Source organism: Helianthus annuus, chromosome 3 (assembly GCF_002127325.2).
Source record: "Helianthus annuus cultivar XRQ/B chromosome 3, HanXRQr2.0-SUNRISE, whole genome shotgun sequence".
Lineage (NCBI taxonomy): Eukaryota > Viridiplantae > Streptophyta > Magnoliopsida > Asterales > Asteraceae > Helianthus > Helianthus annuus.
The window spans coordinates 164,727,954-164,752,102 of record NC_035435.2 but is presented as its reverse complement, the minus strand read 5'-3'; positions in this window follow the sequence as shown (position 1 = coordinate 164,752,102).

Genomic DNA, 24,149 nt, shown 5'->3' with positions numbered 1-24,149 from the left:
TATATTATTACTAGGTTAGAACCCCGTGTATTACACAGGTTGAATAAATGTAATTTTAAAATACCAAATAATAAAACAATATATCTTTAAAAATCTCATTTATTACATGGGTTGAATAAATGTAATTTTATATATTAAATAATAAAAAAAGTTATATCTTTTAAGAACCCCGTATATTGTACGGGTTGAGTAAATTTAATTTTATATATTAAATAATGAAAAAAGTTACATTTTTTTGAACATCATGTATTGAATGGGTTGAGCACATGTAATTTTATATATCAATCAATAAAAAGTTATATCTTGTTATATCTTTATATATCATGTGTATTATACGGATTGAATAAATCTAATTTTATATAGCACATAATAAAAAAAGTTATATTTCTAAAAACCCGGTGTATTACATGAGTTGCATAAATGTAATTTTGTATAGTAAATAATAAAAATATTATATCTTTAAAAAATCTCGTTTATTACACGGGTTGAATGAATCTAATAAAAAATTATATCTTAAAAAAGAGTAAATTATAAAAATTGTCCTTTATGTATGTCACTTATTGCAAACCGTGTCCTTTGTCTTCAATAATTACAGAAAACGTACTCGATGTTTGCAAACCCTTGTAAATTATGTCCTTTAGCCCTAACTCAGTTAATTTTTGTGGTTAAATCTGATCAAATGGACCCCACATGAGGGTATTTTTGTGGTTAAATCTGAACAAATGGACCCCACATGAGAGTAAAATGACCAAAATACCCTCATGTGGGATCCATTTGGTCAGATTTAATCACAAAAATTAACTGAGTTAGGGCTAAAGGACATAACTTGCAAGATTTGCAAACATCGAGTACGTTTTCTGTAATTATTGAAGATAAAAGACACAGTTTGCAATACGTGACATACATAAAGGACGATTTTTGTAATTTACTCTTAAAAAAACTAACAGATATACTCGATATATGATGGATGGGGTGATTGCGGTGATGGTTCTTATAAATGTCACGTAAATATAGTGAATACCGTATTTGAGTTGAGAGTTGAACACGAAAATAAAAGTATAGAACCAATAAACATGGATTAATGTTTTTGTTTACCCCTTATAAACATTTTTGAAATAAGTTATACCCTTAACTACTTTAGTTTAATAAAATAAATAAATCATTTACATTATATTAATTTATATTTAGTGTACGTCTTTTGTTAATTTCAGGATAAATAATTTTGAAATCTAATAAATATTTCAAAATATTATATTATCTCTTATACGAATTGTTTAAATTTATATTAAATTTAAATTATAATGATTTTTTAATTAATATTAATTATTTATAAGTAAGTAGGATAGAGAAGAAAAAACTAAAAAACAGATGGCTTCAATAAATGATATGTGTTCCCTCATTGGTTTCTTTTATTATATAGTATAGATATTATTTTATTGTTATCATGTTTTTATAATAATACATAGATTTTTTAAACCACAATAAATAATACCTAGATATCGGATTTAGTTTTTAGATAGCTATTGACCCGACCTACATTAATACAAATTTTACTTCTAATAAAGGATTTCAGTTAATGTCATATGACGCTCTCTATTTTAACCTCACAATTTTTAGTTATATTTTACTTTAATTTTATATATTTTTTAATAATAAATACATGGATATCATTTATTACAAATGTAGAAATAATTCTTTCCTGATTTATAGCAATGAATACTGAAAATTTTGGTAAGTCAAATATCAATTATGATAAATGTAGAAATAATTTCAAATTTAAACTCTACCTGAATTATCTCCAAATTAATTTTTATTAGGCTATAGGGTGTCGTCATGACCCTCATGACTATCATGACCCTCCATGTTAGTGCCATGTAACTCATCTTTAATCCACCATCCAAAACCACTACCCTAAGGGTATGGTCATGACCCAAACCATTAGCCCCTTATTTATTATCTTTGTCTAAACAAAAAGGAAATGATTTATTGAAAAATGGAAAGGAGGACCATGGTTGCCATGGTTTAATCCATGCAAACCATGGTGGATCAATCAAGGGGGTGGTGTAGCCTTCCATTCATGTTCCTAGGTGGCAAATCATGTCCCAACCATGATCCCCACACCCTATAGTATTATCATCTATAATTTTAATTTATGATTTAAAGTCCTCCTTCTATAATCATCCTTTAATAACAATTTTACCAGAGTAAACTTCCGTTTTGCTCTCCACCTCTAACTCCATTCAATTTGTTTGTTAACTCAAAGAGTATTTTGGTACCTTCAAGTATAAAACTAAGGGTATTTTAGTAAACCTACAAATAAAGATAATAATAATAATAATAATAACAATATATAACAAAATCCATAAACAATCTGATCATCTCTTTTCTCTCTCTACCCTCTCTCTTCTCTCTCTATCTCTATTTCTCTCTCTCTCTCTTCTCCATCACCAACAACCACCACCACCAACAGTCACCACCTCACCACCACCACTCACCATCAACCATAACAGCCACCACCACCTGCTACCTGCACCGATAACCACCACAACTAGCCACCAACACCAACCTGCCGCCGCCACTAACACCTACAACCAGTACCACCTAATCAACCACCACACAAGAAGAAGATACAAGATAACAAGATAAAGTAGAAAGCCAAACATCACCTTCAGCAAATATCAGAATTTGATCACAAGCAAAGAATGACGATCAGAAAGGACCAATCTAATAAGTCTGATGCTAAATCTGGTGTTTATCATCAGAATCTGGTGAATTTTGTTCATCAGAAATCTGGTGATCAATTCAACAGATTTCTGGTAAGTTATTCATCAGAAAATCTGATGAACCAACTTGTCTAAAAGATAAGGCTCTGCCACTATAGTAAAGTAGCAAGTTGAACTTGGATGGATTCAATGAATATGCCAAAAATCTACTTTATGCAGTCAAGTGCATGAATAAACAAATGTTTATTCATGTCAAACATTCTCTATAAATAGAGAATTCAACACCAAAGGGAGAATGAGTTAAGCCAAGCATTCATTACATACAACAAAAACTCCATTGCCCTTCATTACAGAATTCTTAAAGTATTCGTTTGTATTAGCCAATAACCTCACAACCACCTTGTAAACCTTGTTTCAAAGTGATATAAACTTCAAAATTATGTAGTTGTGTTTCTTGAAAGTTTGATTTCTGTTTCCGCACATTATTTTCATACTTGTTGAATCACTTGCCAAATTTAGTTAAAGAGCATTGTTATTTGGGATCAACAATTGGTATCAGAGCAGATTGAATAAACTATTTTCAAACGATCAATTGCTCAAAGTTTTTTTTTTCTCTAAACTAAATTTGGCAAACTTTCAAACATGGAACAATGCTTTCAATATTGGGTCTAAGTCAAAGCCTCCTTTCCTTGGTCCCAGAGGAGTACCCCGAGTGGAGAATCATGATGATCAACTTCCTAAATGGACATGATCGAGCTTTGTAATTTTTATTTATTAAATGTAATGTAACATGTAATTATTTTATTAATTGTTTTATTGTATCATATTTTCTACTGAATCTCGTAACTACACAGGTCTGTATTCTGTAACTTAATAACCTTAGTAAGATACATAAACAATATTAGATGATATACTATTTATTTAGTTGATTCTCTAAAAACATTACTATTACTAAATATAACATTTGAGGTAGCATCTTATCTATAGTGTATTATTTGCACAAGGATAAGATGTTAATTACAATTCTACCATTAACATTTTATCACTTTCATCTAGCCGATCTTAGGTACCAAACTTTGTTTGGGGTCCCTCAAGCTGCTGCTGCTTCTTCTTCTTCTTCTTCTTCTTCTTTTTTTTTGTCTTTCAGTTAAAGTTTATTTTACTCCCTTAAGTTTTAAAGCTGTCATGTTTGTCTTTTCATTTTCTAAAAGGTTTTTGCCCTCCTCAATTTTCTAATACTTGTCAGTGTAAATGCGAGTTCATCTATGTTTTACGTCACGTGGGTTATTTAGTTAAAGTTTACTTTGCTCCCCTTTGAGTTTCAAAGTTGACACTTTTGTCCCTCCATTTTCTAAAAGCTTTTTGACCCCCTTCGACTTTTTAATACGTGCTGGTATAAATGCAATTTTATCTCGTTTTATGTAACATCAGTTACTTGGTGTTATAATCCGTGTTTTTCTTTTACGTTTTTTCCGGTTTTGGTTGTTGTTGACTTGCTACTTAGCACGGTTCTACCCCCAAACGTTGGTAGCACGATTTTACGTCCCGCCACGCAACGCGCGGAGGTTTAAACTAGTAATATAACATTTGATTAATGCCTTAGGAACAGTAAACTAATTGTACAATAGTTGAATATAAACTACGATTCTGTCACTTATTCCTTTTAGTGCTCCACCGTTTACAGAAAGTCATGAATGCTCAAAAGTCCAAACTACATGTATTATTTATTTAGTTTAGTTTTTTTTTTGAGTATTTATATTTTGTTTTTTGAGTTTTTAAATCCCTTTAATTATGTAAAGTGTAAACAAGATATAATATAAAACTTACCATATACATTTGGACATGCAAAAACTTCAACATGTTCATAAATTATATGATGTAAAGTTCATTTATTTAATATATACAGGATAAGAATAAATTGAAAACTCACTTGAGTTGAATAAACCCTAAAAACCCAATAACAACCATTGATTATGATGCATGGATGGCTAAGATTAATTTTGAGATATGTGTTGCTTTTTCTCCCTTTCTCTCAATATTTAAATATATATGGTAAAATGAGAAAAATCTACTTCCATGTGTCAGATTTTTTATTTCTTTTCATGTAATTTTGTTTTTTTTCATTTTTATATAAATCAGATTTTTTGTTTCTTTTTTATATACATCTGTATTTTATTACATAAAAAATGTAACATACATTTTTTAATTATCAATTTATGCCACATTTGCAATAACACACTTTATTTCTATAACATAAAATATTACACAGAAACGTAACATATAATTTTTACATGATCAAATGCACTTTATTTTCTGTAACGGACATTATTTCTGTAACACAAAAGAATGTAACAGGCATTTTTGCTTTGATTGATTGTTATATTTCTAACACAAAAAAAAATGTAACAACACACTTTGTTTCTATAACAGTCACTTTGTTTTTACAATAATCTGGGAAAAATGTAACAACACACTTTATTTTTACAACAGTCTAAAAAGTGTAACAATCCACTTTATGTTCAGTAACGTGCATTATTTATGTAACACGAAAAAATGTAACATGCATTTTTTCTTTGATTGTTACATTTCGTAACTATGTTCAACATCAAACATCTTTTGAATCATCTTCAACATCTGAAACATCATCTTCAAATTGTTTTGGTTGGTACAGGTCTGAAACAAATTTTACACGAAAAATTGATGCAATCAATAATAAAAACAACAAACCCATAAAAGAATAACTTAAAAACCTCCATCTTCTTGAACAAAATAAATTGCAGATCCATAAAACACAACAAAAGTTCAGACTAAAAAAGTGTAGATTTGCAAACAAAGCTGAAAAAAAAACATACTTAGACCTTCTTGAACAAGATCTAAAACAAATTTTACACAAAAAATTGATGCAATCAATAATAAAAACAACAAACCCATAAAACAAGAACTTAAAAACCTCCATCTTCTTGAACAAAAAAAATAGCAGATCCACAAACCACAACAAAAAAGCAGACTAAAAAAGTGTAGATTTGCAAACAAAGCTGAAAAAAAAAACATACTTATTCACCTTCTTGAACAAGATTTTCGAACAAACCCTTTCAGCCTCCTCAAAAACGTAAAAAAATGTGTAATTTCACCAGATCTTTCACTGGTTTCGAACAAAAACTTCAGCCTTCTCTTCGATATCTGATTCATCATCTTCTTCATGTACGATTTTCTTCAAAATAAACCAAAGAGGATCCGTCTTCATGGGGTTTGAAAAGAAACATGATGGATCCAGATCTAGATCTTGACGGGTTTAAAAGAAACATGATGGATCCAGATCTAGATGACGGTCCAGATCTAGATCTAGATCTAGATGGCGTCTACATGGATCTAATGCTCATCAGTTTCTCCGATTTCATTTTTGTTCTTGTTTTCTCTATATTGGAACAAGAGAGAGAAGGAGGGAAAAGTGTGCTAGAGAAGAGAGATGAAGGGGGAAATGAGATCTGGTGTGTTTTGAAAAGATTTGGTAAGATTCAATGGTAGAGAGAGAAAATGGTATTAAATGAAAAAGATGACAAGAAGAAGAAAAGTCTGCGTGAAGACTTACACGTTTCATTTAATCAAAAAGGTAAAAAGAAAATGACGAAAATGACATTGTCTCCTATCAAACTAACATCTAACGTGGATCAATCCTAGCCACATGTGAGAGTTTCATGGGTTTTCTTAACTGGAATGGGTTTTCTCATTATAATTAGCCTATATATATATATATATATATATATATATATATATATATATATATATATATATATATATATATATATAAACGGGATCAGGAGGAAACGCCCAAAAGTGTGAGAACAGTGAGAACGCATTCTGGCCAAACACGTGTCTCGGTACATGATCAGTGTCCGAGGGGCTTTTTTTTTTGTCTTTTCAATCATCTTTTATTTTCCGAACGCGCTATAACATTTTCTGGCGTCTAAGATTTTTTTGGCGCCAATTGTTTTTATTAAACTTTTTGGCGTTGAATTAATTGTTTTTGTGTCACATAGATAATTTTTTGGCGTTATAGCGTTTTCGGGTCAATTTTTTAGCGTTTGTGGCGTTTTGTATAATAATTCACTACGAGCCATTAATATTTTCATAAGATTACAATAAGACCAAATGTTTTTTTTTGGCGTTTAGTGAATTTTTTGGCATTTAATACATTTGACAAGGTGCTTTGCCAGCACTCGTTCTCACAGTTTTCATACTACTAGCGTTTTGTTGTTTGTAGTTTTTGGCGTTTTATATAATAATGTATTTTATTTGTAGAGAATTAGATAACAAAACAACATATAACTTGATAACAAAACAATATAAAATGAAAATAAAAAAAAATAAAAATGGTAATCTAATTTCTCTTCCGAATCTTCACTGTCATCAGCCTTTTTTTCTTCTTGAATTTCTTTTGGTGTTTTGAAACTTTTTTAGAGGAAGCTGCTTAGTGGCATCCTGTGTTTTGGTGTGATATTCTTGTTTAATATATTTATCGTCATTTCATTTGTCAAAAAATAAATATGTTGCTTTAACTCCAAATATAAACCATGTTCATCAATATTATCTCTCACCATTTTTCTAGTTTTCTTTCTACCTAAACAACAAATTACAAACAAACGACAGGTAAACGGTGAACAAGTTACGCCACAACCCCCTTTAAAATGCAAAACCAATTCTACTTAAGACAAAACGACTCTTAAGGGTCTAGAAAAAACATGCACAAACAAGACGTCAAGACTTTAAACTAAGGGTCTAGAAAAAACAAGCACAAACAAGACGTCTTCAAAATTATAAATACTTATAAAATATAAGACTGAGAAAACAAAATTGATCATATTCGTTTACATTTATTAAAATAATCTTAAATTACTGGAGCCTTAACCTTTTGTTTAACATACAGTAGAAACTCGATAAATTAATACTCGATTATTTAATAAACTCTCTAAGATAATATTTTTTGCCGGTCCCGACTCGGGGATTGGGTGCTAAATTAATAATTCGCTAAAATTATAAGATAATACATTTTTGATAATTTCTTTAGACCCCATATAAAATATAAATTAATAATTCCTTATATATAGCATATTACATGAATGATTTATGAAGGTTTCTTGAAAAATGACTCAATTGTTTTTTGTTTTTTTGTTGAAATCAATTTCCCCTTGACTCGCCTGCAAACCATAGTTAGTATGAACCCATTCTTGCAATTGCTTTTGAGTGAGACTTGGATTATCCTTGTTGTGCTTGCATAATGCTCTTCGAATCTCGTCTGTCATTGTTGTTTTTTTCACACCTTTAAGATGGGAAGCCATGTTGTGTGTATGATTTGTTTGTGTTAACCTATTTTGATCTTGTATTTATATAGAAAATATTTTTAATGTCCATAAAGTGATACATTGAACACAAGAAGCATAATAAGGTGGGAGATTGAAGGTTTCTTTCAAATTGGGCCGTTCATTTGATATACATGCATTGTATACAATAATTAAGTGGAAGCTTGAAAGGTGTTTGTAAACTAAGTATTCTACTATAAATTAATAAAATATTAATTAATATATAAATTAATAATTATTAATTTATCGATTAGTTAATAACTCTTTTAATTAATAAATTTTGGTGGTCCCAAGTGTATTATTTTATAGAGTTTCTACTGTATGGAACACGTTGTTCTGGAGGATGAACCAAACCTTCTTGTGTAGTCAAATATGCCCTAGTTTATATACAATATCATGTAAGAAAACCTATTATTGTAACGATGAGGTGTTCTCGAGTCATGTACTGGTCCAACGAGATTCACAATCGAGTTTGTCGGGGAACCATTGCGGGTGACGCGTATGTACGAGTGTAGTTACCCATGTAATATTTTGTTAAATATCTGACAAACCAAACTAAAGCGGTAAGCATATTGAGATATAGTGTTTCAGTTGCTTTTTTTTTCTTTCAATTTAAACGGCAAAATTTGGATAATTAATGGACCATAAAAGTATATCGTGTTATCAACGGAACCCCCGATCATATCCATCTCAACTAGACAATAATGCCTATTCCCATCTTGTTTATGGAGTGTTCGCATTTCCTTCCTCTATATTCACATCGACGAATACTATTAATCTCCATTTCACAATTATGGATTCAAGTTCAAGCACTCCTCCCTCCGCCATCCACATCTAGCCTTCCTCGCTTTCGCCGATTTTATGTGTGTTCGTTGTCACACCCCAACCGATGGCGGAATCATCGGGGCGTGGCACTGAGCGAAACAGATTGTCCAGAAGTTTCCACAACAACTATCATTACTATTTAGTTTAAATAATACGTCCCATACCGTATCCCAAATAATAAAACAAGTTATTACAGATAAGCATCTAGTTAAATATTCTGTTCCGACAACTCAGATTTAAATAAATAATATAAATATTGTTCAAATGTTTCTAGAGACTCGATCTGCAAGATCTACATACAACTATGCTCTAGACGCTTATTCCTAGCTCGCCTTCCTAGCAGATAAGCATCCTAATTGCATGTCACATACGTTAAAATAAAGTCAATACATATAATGTAAAGGTGAGCATACAAGTTTGATAATAGCATATAGAGTTCGAAATAGTTTACGCATAACCATCACGTACACAGAGGAAAACGAAGCATGTTAATTATCGACATGGATCTATCGATACCAATGACTGCGGGTTGACTGTCCGAGACAGTTCGCAATACATGATTACCACCGTAATCCATGCAAGTAATTGTCCTTAACAACCCCCGTGTGAACGGGTGCTGAGTCCAAACTATAGTACTACGTCGTTAAGGCAGGTAGACAGCATTCCACGTGTAAACATAACAACAAGCATTCATTTAGTTACGTAATACATGCAGAACGGTTAGCGTTTAAAGTAATTGAGTAGTGTGTTCACTTGTGATTTTTGATAAGTAACGTATGTAACACCCAAAAATGCTAAAGCAAAAAGGGTTCGAGTATACTCACAGCGATTGATTGATGGATTGAAGGGAGCGCTTGAGAGTAGGGTTAGCCTGAATAGTTCGATAGCATAGCGATGAGTAACGTGTTAAATGGAAACAAGTGATGATGGGTCGAACAACCTGGTCGATCGAACAGCAGGTTCGATCGAACGGGTTGTTCGTTCGGTTAGACAGTCTGTTCGGACAGCCTGTTCGATCGGCCGGTAGGCTCGATCGGTTGGACTGTTCGAGTGGATTGTTTCTTCCTTTGTGTAGGATGTGTTTGCATATGATGGCTTGTCCTTTTGAAGTTTTCGTTGTAGTATTTGAGAACACTGAAGTTTCCTTACCTTTCAGGTCGATCGATCGAACGGCCTGTTCGATCGGTCGGCTTAACCGATCGGTTAGGAACTTCAGAAATGGGTCCTCAGTGGGATGTCACCTGATCGAACAGCATGTTCGATCGGTGGCACTCCGCTACATCGAACGAGTTGAAAATCGATCAAGGGTTGAAGCATAGTATCTCATGATCCGATGAGTAATGTTATCGAACAGCTCGTTCGATCGAACATCACTTCGTTCAATACTATACATCATGAAATTGTCAAAGTGTGGGGCCATTTGCTAGCCGATCGGCTGGCCTGGTCGATCGGCTGTCATGTCCGATCGGCTGGGTTGTTCGTTCGAACAGCCTGTTCGATCGGTCAGCACCCTGACCTGGTCGGCCTGTTCGTCTAACACTTGGCTGTTCTGATTGTTTGATGTTATATCGAGGTAAATTGACAACGAGCTGAACCATGACACTTTCGTTCTTACTAGTTTCCTCTGCTAGGACAGGAATCACCCAAGTCCGGCCGGTGAACGGTTCGGAACGGTAGTTTAACGTTTAACCCGGAATCGGTGAACCTCGTAGATAGAATCCGAATCTTGAACCACACAACCATTAGAATGATTGGTGAGTTGGCTCAAGCTCCGTTTCTACCGGTTTGAAGGCATTGAGTGTAAAAGAGTTGAAAGAAAGTTGGAAATCCTTCTTTCAATCCTTCACACCATGTAAATGTTCAGATATGTGGTAGATCTTAGTGTTTTTATGTGGAAATCGGCTAGATCCAAGTGACTCTTGGTGGATTGAGGCCAAAACATGAAGTTCTTGAAGAACACCATGATGACATCATCCTAGAATGCTTAGATCTTGATGATTTCACGGTTAGAAATCAAGATTTGAAAGATAGAAAGGTGTAGGAGTGTGTATTGATCAAGAAAGTACAAGATTTAGGATGAAATCTTACCCGGATTGAGAGAAATCTGAGAAAAGAGGAGAGCACGAGCTGGTCGGTCAGAGGGTTTCCAAAAGTGGAAAGAATGACAATGACAGGCCTATTTATAGGCTTCCAAAAGGGGAAGGGCTGGCCGATCAGCCAGGCTTGCCGATCGGACAGCCTGCTCGATCAAATAGCCTGTTCGATCGGCTAGGAGCCTGATCGATCCACAGCCTGTTTCGAGTGTTCGGTGCGACGATTTCTGATATTTCGATTTCGATTGAAGACGATACGAGTACGATAGAGTTTCCTATTCAAATTACTTTTAATCCCAATCACTATATCTACATACAAGTATCCATATCTCGCATAATCTCTTCTCCACTAACTATCATGATTCGATTTCGATTGAGTTCGATTGAGTTTCGAGTTTCAATTCGATTGATTACCACACAAAACATAATGTAAACACGCACAGGTAACAGATAAGGCACACACACACACGTAATATAACACCAAATTCGCATGATTCGAGTTTCGAGTTGAATTGATGGTTCGTTTAGCTTAATTATTGATTGATTAACTTTATCGCATTGTTACCTCCTACTATTCACAGTCGTAAATCGTTTCGCGTCGATGAAACATTCGATTACTTCGATTTCTCTGATTAACAACACTTACTCCACAGTCCACATAATACAAATAAAACAGAAAATAGACTAATTACAGTCAAAGAAGTCAAACTTGACTTTGACTTTGACTTTGACTTTGACATTCGGAAACACGGGGTGTTACATTCGTGAACACATTCATTTCCTTAATGAACGAATATGAACATAAAATCTCGTTCGGTAAGTGTTCATGAACCGTTCGTGAACACATTTATTTCCTTAACGAACGAACACGAACAAGACCTTGCTCGTGTTTGTTCGTTTCGTTTACGACCCTGGTCAAGCGTGTATGAAATAGCACTCTCTTTCTAAAATGTAAACTTTTACAATATTGCCGTAAGCTATTCAAAAAACCCAAAAAAATATATAAAAGTTGAAACTGCTAGAAAGTATTTTGTGTTTGTTTGAGGCAAACAGACTACATCTTATTATCAATAGCCTCTGAAATAATGATGATGGATATATACAGTGTGATAGATTGATTTATGATGATATAGTACGTAAAACATGAATCAACTCCACGTTCATTGAGAATTAAAAGTTTCTAATATGATACCTTAACTAATTAATGAACCAGTCCAACCCATCATGAGCAATTTGTGGTCTAAAAAATTAAACAAAGTAGTTGCAGGGCAACTCTCCTTTGGCAGATAACTCTTTGAACCCTTCATTCGTGCATACAATGCAACTGAAAGCTCGAATTAGGGTTTCAATAATCGTCTACCAAAGGAGAGAAACCCTACAACTGTTTCGTTTATTACTCACTCGACTGTGGTTCAAAAGCTCTTACCGTTTGAAGAAACAAAGAGTAGTAATTATATAGAGTGGTTTGATGGGTTTATGCCATGAATATACTTGTGGGTATACAAAGGTTCTTGATGAGTGAGATTCTTGGAGTAGTAATTCGATATGTTTGTGAAGAACAAGATAAAGGAGATGCTTTAAAGATGGATACGGTCTTTGGACTTTTGAGAGGTATATGCCATGTTATATTCTTTTCAAAGGAATTCTGTTTCTTTAAATCTCTTGTCCCACGTCTTCTTGCTTCCACAAATTAGTTAAATGTTACACCGTAACGGGTTTAAAGTATGAATTTAAAAAAATATATATATATAATTTGTAGAGTAACGGGTTTAAAGTATGAATTTTAAAAAAAATATATAATTTGTAGACGGTGAAAACGAGTCTAGTTGAGCTGAGTAATCTTGAGCACGACTAATTTAAGTTAATAGAACTAAAGTTTGAGTCGTTTTAAACTGTATAATGTTTTGAACTCGAACTCAATCCATCTGTGATGTACCTATTTTTTATTTATGTATATTATTATTGTTATACTAGCTTTTGTAAGTAGTTTTGCTTGATAAATCATGCAACATCTTAATATCAGCTTATAAAAAAAGTGGTCATATTTTTTAATATTTTGTTGTAGCATTATGCCTTTCTTATATAGCTTAAACTAGGTTAGAACTCTGTGTATTACACGGGTTGAATAAATGTAATTTTATATATTAAATAATAAAAAGTTATATCTTTATGAACCCCGTATATTATACGGGTAAAATAAATGTAATTTTATATATATCAAATAATAAAAAAATTATATCTTTAAAAACCATGTGTATTGTACGGGTTAAATAAATGTAATTTTGTATACTAAATACTAAAAACTTCGTATTTTTAAAAACCATGTGTATTACATAGATTAAATAAATGTAATTTTGTATACTAAATACTAAAAACGTCGTATCTTTAAAAAACCCGTGTATAATCGGCTTGAATAAATCTACCAAATAATAATAAAAAAAATTATATCCTTAAAAATCTCGTGTATTACACGTGTTGAATAAATCTAATTTTACATAGCAAATGACAAAAAAGTTATACCTTTAAAAACTTCGTGTATTACACACTAAAAAAGAGTTATATATTTAAAAACCATGTGTATTACACATATTAAATAAATGTAATTTTGTATATTAAATACTAAAAACGTTTTATCTTTAAAAATCCCGTGACCGGTTATATAATAAATGTAATTTTGTATATTAAATACTAAAAGCGTCGTATCTTTAAAAAACCCGTGTATAGTCGGGTTGAAAAATCTACCAAATAATAAAAAAGTTTATATCTTAAAAACCCTGTGTATTACACGTGTTGAATAAATCTAATTTTACATAGCAAATGATAGAAAATTATATCTTTAAAAACTCCGTGTATTACACAGGTTATATAAATGTAACTTTGTATAGTAAATAATAAAAAAGTTATATTTTTCAAAACTCTGCATTTTACACGAGTTGAATAAATATAATTTTGTATACCAAATAATAAAAAAAGTTATATTTTTAATAAATTAGGATAACATTTAATATTAATTTATTATTTATATATTTAATATAAGATAAGTAGGAAAGAGGGGTATTTGTTTTAAAAATATATTAAATTAACAATTTAGATTTGAGGATAATATTTTATTAAAGGATGATAAGATTTAATATTAATTTATTATTTATTTATTTAGTTAATATAAGATAAATATAAATTTGAGGATACTTTCAATGAATGACATGTGTTCAAAACTTGGTTTCTTTTATTATAGTAGTTAGATTAGATACATAAGATGATTTATTTTTTCATTTATCTTTATTTTGTTTTAAGTTTTAGTTAGTATTACTCTCAATGGTTTTTCTCAAAATAATAAAATTGGGTAGTAACATTTTTTTTTCAAGTTTGCAACGAGTTTTATGGTTTTATTTTATTAACAATGTTGAGTAATAAGCAGTGGCGGACCCATGAATTTTTTCATGGGGGTGCGGAATATTTTTAAAAATTTTAGGCCCCTAGGTATATAAGTAAAAAAACCGGTTCGTATCGGGTCGGGTCGGGTCATGTAAAACAAACGAACATCAAACTAAATTTATATAATCATCAAAAACATGTCAAACCTTGTTACAAACATAATTAAATCGACGCCCTACGAGTTTTCATTTTTTGAAATCTATCCAAAACATCATCTAAAATTAAAATTCTTAAGCAATTCTTTCTCTATATAACATAAGTTTATCGCTCCATAACATAATGTTTCAAATTTAATTTTAATTTTCAACTATCCAAGCCCTAGAAATCATAACGTAAGTTGTAATCACCCTAAAAATATATAAACAACATAATCTAAAAATATATAAACAACATAATCACCCTAAAAATTATCTAAACAACCATAAACAACGTCAAAACACACAAAATTTCAAACCTATTTAACAACTTTATTACCCTTTTTTTCTCCTATAATATCAACCAAAGTCATCAAAATAACAAAGAAACTTACCCGTGTTCGGATTCCGGTTAGATTTGGTGTCAAACGACGGTGGTATGGTGGCTGATTACGGTGGTCGCCGGCTGCTGGACTGTTGTCGTTGGGTGATGTTGTTCGTCGGCATTGCAGGGACGCAAGAGAGAGAGAGAGAGAGCGGGAGAGAATTTCTAAAGGTTTTGGGCTTTAATTATTTTATTATAGTTTGAAATATTGTTGGGTTTGGTTAATGGGCTAAAACTTAGTGGGCTAACTAGTTAGGAATTATAAGTGGGTAAAGGTATGTCTATTTGGGTTTAGTTAGTTAGGTATTAAAAGTTATATAATTTAGGTAGTATTTTTTTTAAATAGAAGTTTACTAAAAAAAATATAAAATATAAATTGATAACACTTTTACCTAAGGGGTGCGGACGAAAAATTTCAACGGTGCGGTCGAAAAATTCCAAGGGGTGCGGACGAAAAATTCCAAGGGGTGCAGACAGGATTTTCGACGGAAATTAACACTAATTTTTTTTTTCCCGGGGGTGCGCCCGCCCACCTTAAGGTGGGCATGGGTCCGCCCCTGGTAATAAGGAAAATACTAGTTAAAAATTAACAATAAAACAAGCTTAGTTTCATCATTGCACTAAAACTTTTTTTTTTTTTCTGAACGGAAAAGGTAATTATAGAATCACTACTCTTAAGTTACACAAAGTTTACCTCATGACAGTAATTGAACCTTCGTCTCTCTCCAAGAGGCACAAAGCCTCTACCACCCCACCAAAGTGGTGATGACACACTAAAACTATTTAGTATATATATAGGGTTAAGTTATTTTACAAATAGTCTTAACATACAAAAAAATCTTTAACGTAAGAAATGAATGAGAGAATTTTTTTTTAAAATTTTTCCCCATCTTATTAATAATGTATTTTAGTCCTAGAATAAAAAATCTTTAGTATTTTAGTCCTAGAATAAAAACTATTTAGTATATATATAGTGTTAAGTTATTTTACAAATAGTCTTAACATACAAGAAAAAAAAAACCCTTTAACGTGAAAAATGAAGGAGATAATTTTTTTTTGAATTTTTCCCCATCTTATTAATAATGTATTTTAGTCCTAGAATAAAAAAAAATTTGTTATGTTACACTAATAAGGTAATTATGTAATTTTGTAGAGTACTTATAAATTACTCTACAAAATTGAAGAATAATTATAATTACTATACTACTGTAAAATCACGAATTTTGTTTTTTTATATATATTTTTCAATTAAACATCATTCTTAAGTAGATGGAAAAAAAAGTTTCTTTCACTTCTTACGTTAAGGCCATTTTATATGTTAAGATTCATTTGTATTTGATCCTTACACTAAGTATATAACGTTATATTTAGCATAGTAAACCAACATGTGAATTTTTTTTTTCAATACACATCCAAATATTTCTTCCGTAAAACTTCAATTCTTATTGGTATCCTACATCTGAATTAAAAAAAAAAAGACTAAATTAAAAATAACTTCAAAAAGCAGAAGAAAGAAAAAAATTCGCAACTTTCTATTTGATATGCAGGTCTGTGACTCTGGGCCTAGACTCTATATAATGGGCCTGAAATGAATAACTAAATTAGTTATGGTGTCAGCTGAGCCTATTAACTTGAAACCTGTTGGGTCGTATATAATGGGCCTGGGCTGTTTTTGTTATCATTACATAAGGCATAAGCCGTACGTTCCCTAATATGATTGATAGCCTAGATGAAACTCATTCTCCTTACTCGTATGTCGCAAGGAAGGTATTACTAAACTATTTTACCTTTCATCCACAAACACTCGAAGCGATCAATTCGAGATGTGTTTTACTTGATCTCGTTGATGTTTAAGGTATGGACGGATCCAAATTTTTTCTAAAGCAGGTTCCCACGGGACCTCAATTATAAAAACACATTCAAAGTTGTCGGATGCAACCTTAGGTTTAGTCTAAAACAATAATTTTGTTTTCTCCCAATGTAACATGTGTAAGGTATGGACTGGTCCAAAGTTTTTTCTGAAACAGGTTCCTACAAGGCTATAGTTATAAAAACACACTCAAAGTTGTCGGATGAAACTTTAGGTTTAATATAAAACAATAATTTTGTTTTCTACCAATAACCCAATATAAAACAAGAGTAAGTGCATGTTGTATTATCGTCTTAGAATGTATTGAATAAATACTTAACATTTTTCATAAAAAGTTATAAATGGATGTCATATTTTTCAACTTGATTAATTCATGCTAAGTGTTTATAAGAAAAGAACTTTATACTAAGTTCTTAATGATATACCAAAATCAAAATAATAAAATAATATATAGTGACCATTCATTATTGTGTTTGTTATTTTTTGATTTTTTTTTTTTTTTGGGTTTTACACTTGCAGCTTAAGAAAAAGTCTTGCATGCAAATATATAGAATACTAAATTATCCTATAGTAATGCATGCAGATCATAATTATCACACAACCTTTTGCAACAGATCTGATAAAACAAATTAAAAATCTTTACGTTATTTGTGTTACAATCTTATTTCATTATTATTATGGTAATTATCAGCAAAAGATCAGACGTTGACATTTAACTAATGAAATTACAACGAATGTCCTTTATATTTTAATCTCTTTACAAGAGATGTTCTTTATGTTTTAGTATCTTTACCGAAGATGTCCTTTATTTTTGTAATTATTTTAGAAAGAAAAGGCATCGCCTGTAATGAAATTAGAACATAAAGAACATCCATTGTAATTTCGTTAGTTAAAGACAACGCCTGAAATTTTGCTTAAACTTAAAGAACATAAAATGTAATTTACCCTTATTATTATAATACATTTGAAAACCTCATTTTCAAATTCCCAAAAGTTAAAACTCTTTTAGAATTTAATGTATAAAGTACAACGATAAAACAAGGATAAATTAGTCTTTGAAACACTAATTACACTTTAATTCTCTCGTTAGTTGTACTTTAATATTTCATCTTTAACCAAATTTTGGTTAATTAATTAGTAGTTACATTATTCATCTTATAAAAACTAATTACCCCCATGATTTTTAAACGACCGTAACTTTTCCGCACGTTAATATTTTTTTTAAATACACCATAAAAACGACTATTTTATTCTACTTAATATGAGTTTAGCGTTGCTATAGTTTTTTTTTTTTTTCATTAGAGAATTGATATGTTACATGATTTTTAATCGAAACGTAATGATTTTTAATGCATTTTGTGGTTTAAGCACTGATATTATAAATATATATATTTACAACACATTTTTATGTTATTAGTTCACACACTTTTGTCACTTTTACACACTTATTTACTTTTTCTTGTACATAAATTAGGAAGCTATTATGGGTGTGACAAGAAACAAAATAGAAGATGTGTCAGGTATCTATACTAAATATTAAAAATGATAAGCACATGTAAATAAGATTGTTAACATTATTCTTTATTGGTGGCTAAACTTGCTCCAATATATGTAACAATCAAAGAAGTGAAGATTCAAGAAACCCGTTCTCCAATAGATGTAGTGGTAAAAGAAGAATAAGAAACTCCTAGCAACTGTTTTTATAACAGACTTGATCATGAAGAATAGTGGTTGGAAAATCTGGATGCAATAATTGAAATGTGTAAGGCTTACAACTAAATTTCAACACATCACGATGCAATTGACAACTGAATATTTAGTATAAATTGTTATGTTCATGACTACTATTTTCGTATTTGTGTGTACATTTGTTGAGATGCAACAATGGTTTTCATACGTACTTAATATTTTTTATGTCAAATTATTATTTAATTGAGACGTGTAAGGTTGATTCACTATGGCTTAAGTGAACATTCAAGTCGTTCGGTTAGATTTCTCCTCCGTTCATGAAAACATTGCCTAAATGTTGTGTTGGGTACCTACTAGTACTTTATAACAAAGCTTATGACAAAATGTTTACACCTGCACATGTGACATGTTTGCGTGTGGCAAAGTAAATTTGAACCAATTTGTACTTCATAGATTTATGTGTTCACACCGACAACATAGTAATAACTCACACTTGAACAAATTGATGGATAGATTGGCATCAAACAAATTCGATTTTCGATATATAGTAGGAAACATAATGGTGAACGACATGCACATGAAACAAAAAATTTGCATGTGAACAAAGAAACCACTCACAAAAAGTGGTGGTGTATCATAGCAAATTAATGCATTTCGTCATAAGTTTCATTTTTACATATTAAATGACAATCATCTATTTCTGTTTTTATTCTTTTTTAACTAAGTTTTTTTTCATAGTTTTCAGATAATAACACATATATTAATTTTTTTCTTTCTAAAAGCTTTTAAAAAATAATAATACAACCTTAAAAATAGAATATAATTCAAATGTTATCAATACCCTTCTTAATCTAAAATACTTTTTGTGCTAACTAAATGATTGGTTTTTTTGATTTGTGAAAAGTAACAATGCTGGATGTTAAGAATTTAAAGTATTAAGTTAAGGTATTAACTTTTAATTTTGTAACATCCTAAGCTATTAAGTCTAACATCAGTAAACAACTAAAAACTTATTAAGAATCGAGAATAATTTCATCATTTCATATCTTAGTACACAACCTTGTTAATCTTAAGAAACCACATGGATTAATTAAGAATTGAGGATAATTTTGATAAAAAAAGGTTATATCATTTATCAAAATCCATTGAAATACCCATTAAAATTTAATATGATCTGTGTCTCGAACCTGACCGAAAAATATTATTACATAGCGATTGAAAAACGATGCCTAAAAATTTCCGCTCCTGAGGTCCGCCACTGGTGATATCTGCATGGGCATCTTTAATGTCATAGTTTTTAGTAATGTGTAAGAAACAAAGTGTGAATGAATAGATAAATCTTACTAATCTAATAGTTTAAATTAAATGAAGAGATAAATCCTATTAAGCTGATAGTCTAAGCTGAATACCAAAGGATACACAAGCAAAGTATTCTAAAAATTTGGATTCAAAAAAGCTAAAGAAAAAAGATAAGATAATACCATCTAAATCATTGTTTATAACAAGTACACAAAAAGACTCAAAAATAAATGTTCATAAAATTTAAATGGGTATTTTAATGCCCGTCTATATAAAAGGGAAACAAGTAACAAAAATAATATAAAACAAAAATGTAAGAGTAAAATGTCAAAATCGTCCCTTCACCTTAGCAAGAAAAATAAACTAAGTTGGTGATTTTGACGAAAATGACAATAAAACGCAAACATGAAGGACTAAAATGTATAAAAGATTTTTTTGGACAGAATAACCAAATATGAATAAATATCAGGGATGATTTTGGTATTTTTAATCTCTCTTATAGGCAATTTCAAGTTTTCAAGTTATTGAATATTATTTTAATGTAACTAGGTGGTTTAATCAATTACACATTCAATAATTTTCGATCAATCTAGCTAAAAAACTAGTTGAAAATGAGTAAATAAGAAATTCTCAAGTTTTAGTAAAACTAATGATGAACTAGTGTTAAAAAATATGTTAAAACTGGGTAAATTTGAAATTTTAAAGTTTTATTGAAAATAGAGGTAAAATAGCTATTCTAAAAATTATTTTTAAGAAAATAAATCAAAATGGGTAAATCTGATATTTTAACTTTAAGGAAGTAGTATATGTAATTTTGATTTTGGGTTGGGTTGGGTTGGGTTGGGTTGGGTATGAAATTAATAAAGTTCGTACGGGGTATATGTAATTGCTCCTAAAAAATATGCCATGATATAAATAAAATCTTTTAGAATATATAACTTTTCACACAACGAAATGTAGTTAAAAAATACGTCGCGAATTCAGCTCGGTTTTATCCGGCGAAATGTAGATAAAAAAATATCGTGATGCAGACAAAATCTTTTAGAATGTATAGCTTTTCACACAACGAAACTTAGAAAAAAAAAGTATGTAGTGAGTTAGCCTTTGTTTTACACAATAAAACGTAGATAAAAAACACACAACGAAATGTAGATAGAAAAATACTTCGAGAGTTCGGCTCAGTGTCACGGAACAAAAGTAGATAAAATATATGTCGTGACATAGATAAAATATTTTAGAATATATAACTTTTCGCACAAAGAAACGTAGAAAAAAAGTACGTCTTGAGTTCGGCTCAATTTCATACAACGATATGGTGTGACGTAAATAAAATCTTTTAAATATATAACCTTTCGTAAGATGAAACGTAGATAAAAAAAATACATCATGAGTTTGGCTCGGCTCACACAAAGAAACGTATTTAAAAAAATACGTGGTGACAAAGATAAAATCTTTTAGATTATATAACTTTTCACACAATGAAGCGTAGATAAAAGATACGTCATGAGTTCAGCTCGATATCACACAATGAAACTTAGATAAAAAAACACGTTATGGGTTTGGCTTGTTTCACATAACGAAACATAGATAAAAAAACTACATGGTGAGTTTGGATCGGTTTCATACAACGAAATGTAGACAAATAAAAACGTCGTTACCAAGATAGAATCTTTTAGAATGTATAACTTTTTTCACCATTTCAAAAATTATTTAGTTAAATAGTTAGAAAATAAAAGAAAAATGTGTTTTAAATGATAAAAGTTAATTACGCTGTAAGTTCATGTGGTTTCTCAAAAGAAACAAGGTTGGGTACTAAGATATGAAATGATGAAACTACCTTTAGTTCTTAGTTAAAAGTTTTTAACTCGAGTTAACCTTAATACTCTAGTTTATTACAAAATAAAAAATTAATACATCGTATTATTACTTCAAACTCTTAATACCCAATTTTGTTACTTTCCACAAACCACAAGGACCAACCTCGTAATCATACACACAATATAGAAGTCTTTAATTTGTATCCGGTTGAACCCTCATCTGTACCCTGCTGAACTATCACTAATCTACAATTGTATGCTACTGAAGCGCTGCTGAACTGTCTCTGAAGTGCTGTTTTATATACATAAGTGAAAGGAGACACAGAATTGTCGATCTCATATTTCACCATCCAAACCATATATAAAGATACAATATGCCTATCTAAATATGACAACAATATTTGCTATAAATGTGTAAATCAATCACATAATTATCGGCAGTCTAATACACCCCCGCAGTCGAAACGGGAGGCTCGCGGATGTTGAGACTGGAACGAAAGTCGTTAAATAGGATTCTCGGTAGGCCTTTTGTAAAAATGTCGGCAATCTGATAACGAGACGGGACGTGAAGAACTCGAACTTGTCCTTTAGCTACTTTTTCCCGAACGAAATGAATATCCATTTCTATGTGTTTAGTCCGTTGGTGCTGGACAGGATTCCCTGTGAGATAAATTGCGCTCACATTATCGCAATAGACAATTGTGGCACGAGTTGGAGGAGTGTGCAATTCCAGGAGCAAGTTTCTCAGCCAACAAACTTCCGAAACAACATTAGCTACGCCCCTATACTCCGCTTCGGCACTGGACCGTGATAAAGTCGGTTGTCTCTTGGATGACCACGAAAGGAGATTATCACCCATATAAACACAATAACCTGAGGTGGAGCGCCGAGTATCGGGGCAACCTCCCCAGTCGGCATCAGTATATGATATTAAGGATGTGGTGGTGGACGGGGTTAGATGCAAACCAAATGCAAGTGTACCTTTTATGTAGCGAAGAATTCGCTTTAGGGCATGCATGTGTGTCGTAGTGGGTGCATGCATGTGTATGCACACTTGTTGAACGGCATAGGCGATGTCGGGACGAGTGAATGTAAGGTATTGAAGAGCACCCGCGAGACGTCGATACTCGGTAGCGTCATCTAATAAGGATCCTGATTTGGAACTAAGTTTCTGTTGTGTATCGATTGGAGTTGTTGTAGGATTACATTCAGCTAGGCCTGCTCTTTCCAGAATCTCTTTGGCATATTTTTGTTGAGATAAAAATAGTGACCTGGAATGGTGCTCTACTGATATGCCAAGGAAATAACTTATGGGACCCAAATCTTTCATTGCAAATTCCTTTGACAATAGGTGCATGAAGCGATGACGTAATGCGTCCGTAGAGGTGACAAGAAGTATGTCATCCACATATAATAAAATGAAAGCCATATGGGTACCTTCCTTAAAAATGAAGAGTGAATGATCGCATTGACTATGATGAAAACCCATGGATGATACGTAATCGGCGAAGCGTTGATACCAAGCTCGTGGAGCTTGTTTGAGTCCATATAGGGACTTTTTCAATGAACATACATGATTCGGAAAATTGGGATCCCGAAACCCTATCGGTTGGTGCATAAAAACCGTTTCATCTAGATTTCCATGAAGAAAGGCGTTTTTGACGTCTAGTTGATGAATTGGCCATGATCGAGAAACTGCAAGACTCAAGACCGTTCGAATGGTAGCCGGCTTAACGACCGGACTGAACGTCTCTCCACAATCAACTCCTATTTGTTGAGAACGACCGTCACATACAAGTCGTGCTTTATACCTTTCAAGAGAGCCGTCCGCATTCTTTTTGTGGCGAAAGATCCACATGCTCCGAACAATATTCATATCCGGGCTTTTCGGTACGAGTTCCCAAGTCTTATTGTCAATAAGGGCTTGAAACTCGTCAGTCATGGCGTTTTTCCAGTCTGGGTTGGATAAGGCCTCGGCGGGTGTTTTTGGTAAGGGAGAGATGGGAGCATAGGTGTGTAAATTTAAGTGGGTTTTTGGTTTAAATATACCTGACATTGAGCGAGTGTGGATAGATCGTTGAGGAGGGGCAGGTGGGGTGGGAGACGGTGATGAAGGTGTGGTATTAGGGGTGGACGGTGGGGAAGTGGTAGTGGGTGAGGATGGAGTAGGAGTTGAGGAGTGTGTTAAGTTGGGAGGGTGATCGGGACTTGAAGTAGGAATGTGATCAGTAGGTGAAGTGGGGTTGGGGGCTGAAGAATTAGAAGTAGAGGAGGAGAGTTGGTCAATTTGACTAGCATGTGGGAGGGGACTATCGGGAGAAAAAGGGGTGGTTCGTGGAACAGTAGGTGGGATGGGTAGATTAGGGGATAAAGGTTGTGCATTTTTGTTAGGAGAAGTATGGTCAACTGGTGAGGTGGCAGATTGAGGTGAGGACGGTTGCGGAACAGTGGCGGACGACCAAACATAAGGGTTTGTGTCGTTGGTGAGGAAGTCATAGGTTTTAGGATTTGGAGAGGGTGTG